This window comes from Mauremys mutica, chromosome 10 (assembly GCF_020497125.1).
Source record: "Mauremys mutica isolate MM-2020 ecotype Southern chromosome 10, ASM2049712v1, whole genome shotgun sequence".
Classification (NCBI taxonomy): domain Eukaryota; kingdom Metazoa; phylum Chordata; order Testudines; family Geoemydidae; genus Mauremys; species Mauremys mutica.
The window spans coordinates 75,802,314-75,810,868 of record NC_059081.1 but is presented as its reverse complement, the minus strand read 5'-3'; the positions used below and the strand labels follow the sequence as shown (position 1 = coordinate 75,810,868).

At 41.9% G+C, this 8,555-nt stretch overlaps 1 long non-coding RNA gene across 1 annotated transcript; it reads right to left on the bottom strand.

Annotated features, from left to right (window-relative positions):
• Positions 1 to 244: 244 nt before the first annotated feature.
• LOC123378279 lies at positions 245 to 8,018 on the bottom strand. The gene is made up of 7 exons (XR_006582539.1): positions 7,998 to 8,018; positions 6,382 to 6,402; positions 4,290 to 4,310; positions 4,028 to 4,048; positions 2,277 to 2,297; positions 1,310 to 1,330; positions 245 to 265 (listed from the first exon to the last, which is right to left on the bottom strand). It is a non-coding gene; the product is annotated as an uncharacterized LOC123378279 (long non-coding RNA).
• Between the last annotated feature and the right edge of the window lie 537 nt (positions 8,019 to 8,555).

Here is an 8,555-nt window from a genome sequence, read left to right as displayed (position 1 = left end):
ATTAGCTAATCATCCACTGCTCCCTTACCCCTTGTAATTATCCCCAATAAAACTTTTAAATTGATTAAGTTTAGTGTGTGTGTGTGTCTGCAGTTTGCATCGTAACCCACACTCTCCTTGCATCCCTTACCAATATACTCTGTTGCCACGTGCAGCCTGGTAAATAACAGGCCTGCATTTTCTTTCGCCCCTGCGAGTCCGTGGCAATCTACACAGAAAAAGGGAGGGGGAGGGAAACGCTTACCAAGTTCTCTTTGAAGTCCACCTAAATAATAATAATAGTAATAATAATTAAAAAATCAGAAATAAAGATGTTATGGAAGAGCTTTTCTCCCAAGATTAAATTAAGCCCAACCCCTTCATCAAAACCATCTCATGCCAAGACTTTTTAATCAGTCTTGGGGAATGATTCCCTTCCAAACCATGGATAAGGCACCTCTGAAATCTTCCAGTATCAATTATTCTAGCCCTAGGTGGGGTTAAAGGCCACATCCTATACACAACCACTACACAGGGTGGGACGGGGTTGTAGGCAGTGAATTTATGTAATGTGATGATCACTGTAGACAAACTCCTTACCAACAGATAGTCTTGTATTTTTATCTTACTGTTAAATTGTTGTCTCGTATGTTACTATATTGTTGTATCTGATCTGGGACCCTAGTACAAAGTCAAGCCCTGCGTGTGTGTCTTGGAGTTGTTATTCGCAGCGTTTCAGTACATTTCTGTGATTCCACAGGAAGTACTACAATACCCCAGACTAGAGCTTGTCAAAACTCAGACCGTCTGTCACACAGTTTCATTAGGTGGCTGAGAATGTGGACCAGCATATCTATTCAATACTCTCAGTTTTAATCACTATCTCACAATCTTTCTTGGTGACAAATCATTTGTTGTGTGTTCAGGGGCGGCTCTAGGATTTGCGCCGCCCCAAGCAGGGTGGCACGCCGCGGGGGGCGCTCTGGCGGTCGCCGGTCCCGCGGCTCCCGTGGACCTCCTGCAGATGTGCCTGCAGAGGGTCCACTGGTCCCGTGGCTCTGGTGGGCCTCCCGCAGGTATGCCTGCGGATGCTCGACTGGAGCCGTGGGACCAGCACACCTTCCGCGGGCACGTCTGCGGGAGGTCCTCCGGAGCCGCCTGCCGCCCTCCCCGCGGGACGTCGTCCCAAGCGCGCGCTTGGCGCGCTGGGGTCTGGAGCCGGCCCTGTGTGTGTTTGAATTCAGCCTGCAGTTCCTGTCTGGGGAGAACAGTAGATGGACAATGTCATGAGAAGATGCAATCCACACAGAAATGAGAAAATATAACTTACTAATTTTTTCATTCAGTTCACCTTAAATAAAAAGAAAGGGAAAAGGCAATTAAAAATTCTCTTAGCATATATGGAAATGTATAGATCACTTTTCATTATAGTCATTCAGCTCACGTACATGGGCCTTGATTTATTTCAGTGGAAGTAATCACATACTTAAAGTTAACCATTTGCAAGTGTGATGGCCGCCATCTTGGCTGATTCACCAGGGATTTAAGTGGGGACTTCCAGAGCTAAAAAAAAAGACCAAATTGCTGTAGATTTAGCAAGGGTCTGTAGCAGACTCATATTGTATGTAGAGCAGCATGCAGGCAGGCCTGTAACACATTCACCAGTGGGTTGTAAAGAGTGATGCTCGTACGCAATGTTAAGCATGCGAGTACTCCCATTGACTTCAGCAAGACCATCTGTGTGCTGAAAATGAAGCATAAGTTTAAGAATGTGTCGGCTCAGGGCTCCAATATAATTTTTTTAAGATTTGCAGTTTTGCAGCGCAAGGTGTCTTTAGGTCTGATTATTAATTGTTAGAGCTGGTGAGAAAATAGTCTGTGTTTGGGGGGGGAGGGCATGTGACAATTTGGTTGACATTTTCCCTGCCCCTTTTTGGTCATTGGAAATAAAAATGATGATGATGAAAAATCAAAATTCAGAATACTTTGATTACTGTTCCTCCCAGCCCATCACCCTTTGATTGCACTGGGAGTGGCATGTGTGCAAGGAATGAAAGGACAGACCGTAACATTATTATCAAAGTCTGTTTTTATTCTGACATACCATTTTATAGACAACGATTTGTTACAAACACCCCAATCCTGCAAATGACTGAGCTGCTGTGCCGTCTGAATAGCGGCCAAAGTTCGTGCATTTGATTTTCAAATTGACATTATTCCTTTAATTAAAAACAACAGCAATTTAACTGTGTACAACTTCAACGGAGAGGTTAGATTGGGATAGAAATTGAACTTACTAATATTTTCAAGATGTGCCCCTAAAATAAAGCAAACAGAAATAAATACAAACTATTTAAGAGTTTTTTCAATGAACAAAGATTTATATTCTCCATTTTATATTGTCTAGATAATCGTTAATTACATTTCTGTCCATATTGTGGATTTTCTGGCTACAAGTGAAAATAAAAATTCAAAGGTTTACAGGTTTGAACTGTTTCTAGAAGTGGGGCCCTGTTCTGCTTCTGGGAGTCTGAGGTGTGCAGAGATTGCAAGAGTAGGCCCTAGAATGGTAACCACTAACACCACTTGAACAGTTAATATTCATTCGGGTCTATAACTCAGTCTTTAGCCTTTCTACTTTCCTTATCCTTAATATGGATTGGTTTAACTTTCTTCTAAACTGGGACATCTCTCCATTATACCCTTTCCCCTTCTTCTGGCTCCAGTGTTGCCTCTCTCTCTTCCAAGTTGTAGCCACTTCTGCTACCACTGACAACAGCCGAGCTCCATCCTCTTTGGAACCCTGCTTCAGGTACTTGAAGGCTGCTATCAAATCCCACCTCACTCTTCTCTTCTGCAGACTAAACAAGCCCAGTTCCCTCAGCATCTCCTCATAGATCATGTGCCCCAGCCCTCGATCATTTTTGTTGCCCTCCGCTGGACTCTCTCCAATTTGTCCACATCCTTTCTATAGTGGGTCAGGGCAAAACTGGACACAGTACTCCAAATAACAATATCATAGCATCTGGAGGCTAATGCTGATATGGCTGAGGTAGGGGAGACATTTGTCATGCAATCTAGAGCCTTCATGTCATGTGAGTGGTTCAAAAGAGCCAGGAAGCAGCTGACGTCTTCCCCAGCACAGGCAAGTCTCTAGCAGGATTTGAACTAGCATGGCCAGCTTCTGCACAATCACTCTGCAGCCCACCGCAATGGGACCATGCAACAAATAAGGAGTGGGTGTGGCTAGAAAGCAGTGCCTGCTGGTAACCTCTGGCTGGTGGACAAGATTTATATTAGCTGCAGCCAGGTGGTATGGATTAGAATAGCCCATAGGCTGCTGTAATCTAAAGCTGGGTGAATAACATGTTTTTCTGATCTCAGCAATTCCAAATAATTGGCGGGGAGTGGTGCATTTCAGGTTGAACCAGAAAGATTTTTTACTGAGTTACTCTCAGTGAATAAAAAGCTCAGTAAAAAATTAGTTCCAGCTTGACCAAAATATTTTGTCTGACCTGAAATGAAATGTCTTGTTCTGATTTCAAGCATCTTCTTAAAAAAATAAAGGCATTTTCAAAACAAAAAGTCACTTTGAATCAAAAACTCAATGTTTCATTTTGAAAATGTGAAAACAAAACGTTTCAATTTCTTCAGATTTTTTACACCCAAACAATTTGGAAAATTCAAAACATTTTAATGTCACTGAATTTCCTTCCCCCCCCCCCCAAAATAAAATTGGTTGAAAAATTCCACCCCTCTACTCTACTCTACTCTTCAGTAAGACTGGGGTCTGTGTAGAACTGGCCAGGGAGCCATTACTGACTTCTCTGCCCAGGTGCTGCTGCAACTCTCAGTCAGCATTCTGAGTCAGTACCCCTGACTTCTAGTCACTTAAACATTTTCTCACATTGCTTCTTTACATCAAATGCAATTCACTGTATGTCTAATCTAAAGCTGCAGGAGTTTTGAGGGTAGAAAAATAAAATGATGTTATAATGGAAAGTAACACCCTCCAAAAAAAGTTTCGACTGGGGGAAATATAACTTACTAATTTCTTCATGGAGTTCACCTAAAAAGAGAGAGAAAGAAATCCACATAAATAATTAGACGCTTGTAATATTTTATCCGAGTGCATCCAGATTTAGGCCTGATCCTGCAAGCACTTATTCGTGTGTAGTAGTCCCACTGAATTGCGTAAAGTTACATATTGGCTTAAGTCTTTGCAATATCTGGGTTCAATTGTTATTACATGGGATTTTTCTTTACTGCCTAAAACTTAGATGTTTCATTAGAAGAAAAATAGAACTTACTGATATTGTCAAGGTGTTTCCCTAAAATAAAACAAAAACAAATACAAATTATATCATTCATTTAATATTTTCATTTAAATTATTTAAGAACTTTAAGTGAATAAAAATTTCAAGGATTTTTTTTTCATTTTTAAATTAATTCCCAGTATCAAGATCATCAGTACTAACATTTTCTTTCGTGTTGCATTACCCTTATGGATTCACTACACATACAGATCAATCCTTTCAAAGGTTGACAGCTCTGAATTATTTGTAGGATTCAGGCCAATCCTGCTTCACAGACCCTAATCTCCTCTTGGCTTCACTGGTAATCGAGAGTGCAAAGACAGCAGGATCAAATCCTAAAATGCGAATAGTTTGTTGATATGACTTGAGCCTCCAATATTTATTTGCTTTTCTAGCTAGGGAGGGTGTGAAATCTCCATTACTGGAGGTTTTTAAGAACAAGTCAGACAAACACTGTCAGGGACGGTCTAGGTATGCTTCACCTACATGTACCAAGGCAGGATGGGGGGAAATGGCAGGACTAGAAGACCTCTTGAGGTCCCTTCCAGTTCTGCATTTCTACAATTCTCTGGGTCTTTATCAGTGCTGTTGCTTTTACTATAAAGATTGATGGCAGTATTTTCCTAGCTCTGTTCCCACTGAAGTTAGTGGGAGTTTCACCACTGACTTCAGTAAGAGCAAATTTAGGCCAGTCCCAGGTGCTTTTGATAATGCCAATCTAATAGGTTTAGACTGTCCCTTGTATGCCACAACTCAATTACGTTATGGCCCAATTCAGGAAAGCACTTACATAAGAACATAAGAACGGCCGTACTGGGTCAGACCAAAGGTCCATCTAGCCCAGTATCCTGTCTACCGACAGTGGCCAATGCCAGGTGTCCCAGAGGGAGTGGAACCTAACAGGTAATGATCAAGTGATCTCTCTCCTGCCATCCATCTCCACCCTCTGACGAACAGAGGCTAGGGACACCATTCCTTACCTATCCTGGCTAATAGCCATTAATGGACTTAACCTCTATGAATTTATCCAGTTCTCTCTTACACCCTGTTATAGTCCTAGCCTCCTCAGGTAAGGAGTTCCACAGGTTGACTGTGCGCTGCGTGAAGAAGAACTTCCTTTTATTTGTTTTAAACCTGCTGCCTATTAATTTCATTTGGTGAACCCTAGTTCTTGTATTATAGGAATAAGTAAATAACTTTTCCTTATCCACTTTCTCCACATCACTCATGATTTTATATAACTCTATCATATCCCCCCTTAGTCTCCTCTTTTCCAAGCTGAAGAGTCCTAGCCTCTTTAATCTTTCCTCATATGGGACCCTCGCCAAACCCCTAATCATTTTAGTTGCCCTTTTCTGAACCTTTTCTAGCGCTAGAATATCTTTTTTGAGATGAGGTGACCACATCTGTACACAGTATTCGAGATGTGGGCGTACCATGGATTTATATAAGGGCAATAATATATTCTCAGTCCTATTCTCTATCCCCTTTTTAATGATTCCTAACATCCTGTTTGCTTTTTTGACCACCTCCGCACACTGCGTGGACATCCTCAGAGAACTATCCACGATGACTCCAAGATCTTTTTCCTGACTCGTTGTAGCTAAATTAGCCCCCATCATATTGTATGTATAGTTGGGGTTATTTTTTCCAATGTGCATTACTTTACATTTATCCACATTAAATTTCATTTGCCACTTTGTTGCCCAATCACTTAGTTTTGTGAGATCTTTTGGAAGTTCTTCACAGTCTGCTTTGGTCTTAACTGTCTTGAGCAGTTTAGTAAGCTTAAACACACTTAAGCATGTGTTTCAAGACTAAAGTTAAACACTTGCTTAGGTGCTATGCTGAATTGGGGCCTCGGCCTATAATCACTTGGATGCTACAGCGAACAATAAAACAGCATCAAAGTTTCTGTTGGAAACTTTATTTCTGTTCCCTTTCATGTTTCTTCCATTGCCTTTTGGTGACCTTAGTGCATAGTGAACCTTGGGGAGGGAGGGGGACTGCGCTGGAGAACAGAGTTAAAATCCTTAATGTGAGATGACTATTTACAGAAGGGAAAATGAGGAAAAAGCTAACTTACCCATTTCTGCCTGCAATCTCCCTACGGAAAGAAGAAAAAGCAAAACAGATACAAATAGCTATAATGCCCTGCTCCTGTCCAGGTGCCTACAGATACAGTTTTCATTATAAGCAAAAAATTATTCACGTGTATTATTGTATGTTTCCCCTAAGGTTACATGTCAGAAATGTGTTAGATATGCCCAATTTTGCAAATCTTTATGCACAGGAAGAGGATTATTCACATGTGTAATACTGTGTAGGGTCGGGCTCTTAAAATTATTTTAAAAGCATTACTCACTTGTTACTGAATTTTTTTCCATTTTTTTGTGCATTCCAAACTCCTAACAACTACTCTGGGAGTTATACATGTGGAAAGAATGAAAAACTAGACCTTAAAATCACTAATACTTTACTAACAATTTGAGGATATGGCTTGTTTTTCTATTTTTCTTGTTAACAGAATAAGAGCTGTTTGCAGCTGTGTAACTCAGTGAATTGTTGACTTTTCTGATCAGCGGCCAAACTGACCATTGCGCCCCCCCCCCCCACCCAACGTTTGTTGTTTCAGTTTGTTTTTTCCTTCACAAAATGAGGAATGAAAAAAACAAAACAGTTTGGTTGAACAAACTGTTTTGAATATCAATTTGAATTGCTATTTTGAAACAAAATATCAATTCAGATTGACACTTTTGAAATGAAACATTGATTTGAATTCACATTTTTTAAACAAACCATTTTACCATTTCTGAATTCTTAAGTGTTTTCCACTGAAATTATTCAGTGAATTCAGCCCAAATTTGCAAATAGTTTCAGGGCCCTGAAAAACATATTTCAGTGAATTTACACTCCCCCCTCAAAAAAAGAAAAGAAAAGAAAAGAAACCCCCCACCCCAGCCCAGCTGTACACCTTATGCCGAAGATTACAACTTGGGCAACACATTCTAGCATTTTTATAACAATAATTAATAATGATGTGGCTGAGGCAGAAGACTAGCAGAAAATCCACTCTGGGGGCCCCTTTGATGTCTAGACTAAAAAGCAATTGGATCTCCCAAGCTGCAGGCTTCCCTGGTGTGATGGAGTCCCTAGCAGGCCCGGACCTGGTGTACTCAACTTCTCAACATTGTGCTAGGTGCTGTGATCCGAGCTTGGATTTTCCAGGTTTGAAGGGACCCAAGTTTCATTGACATTCAGTGGCAAGTGAGTGCCTAACTGCCTTAGGTGCTTTTGAAAATCCCAGACTTTAAATGTATTCACAGATCCTGGGGTGTCCTGTCATATCCCTACAGGTGAATTAAGCCTACACAGCTCACTAGGGCTTTGTCTACACTACGCAGCTTTTAGCGACATGACTGTCGGCAAAGCCCTGTCGCTAAAAGTTGGGCAGCGTAGCTGCTGTTTGGTAGCTCTTTGGCTGACAAAATATTTCCACTCCCAATGAGCAGCGTTCGCTCTCTCCTGCCAACAATGTGCTGTTCACACTGGCACTTGTTGTGGCAAAACGTTTGTCTTTCGGGGGGGAAAGAGGGTTAACACCTCTGAACGACAACAGTTTTGTTGTTCAGTCGCCAGAGTAGACACAGCCTAGCATGCAACTCCACACAAACCATTGCATCAGAGGAAGTCATAACTTACTAATTTCTTCTTGGAGTTCACCTTGAAAACAAAGGGAAAGAACTAGATAAGTAAATGAAAGCCTATCCCGAGCTTTGTTTCATTGCATATGGCTCTCAAGCTCAGCGTTCATAAGCCCTCTAATTGATTACTTTGACCCCAATGCCTAACAGGCAGATTACTGTAACCCCGCTGAGCGCCACGACTTCAACGGGACAACACCTTGAGAAGGAAGCTCAGTGTGTGCCTAAGTCTCTGTAGCCTGGGCACCGGAATTACTGTTGATGTCCAGGGGACAATGCACAGCAGTGCAGATCGGTGTCTGCAGGGTCAGGGCCTCTGGTCATATTTTCTTTGTAGAACAGGAAGAGCAGATCTACAGAGGGGTGAGCTGGAGCCGGTTCGCACTGGTTCACACGAACCGGTTGTTAAATTTAGAAGCGGTTTTAGAACCGCTTGTTAAGTGGCTTCCCTGCGAGGGAAGCTTTGATGGGCTCTGGCTGGGAACGGTGTAATTCCTCCTCCCGGCCGCCAGGGAGCGCCATGCTGCGCTGCGGGAGGCATGTGAGCTGCCTCCTG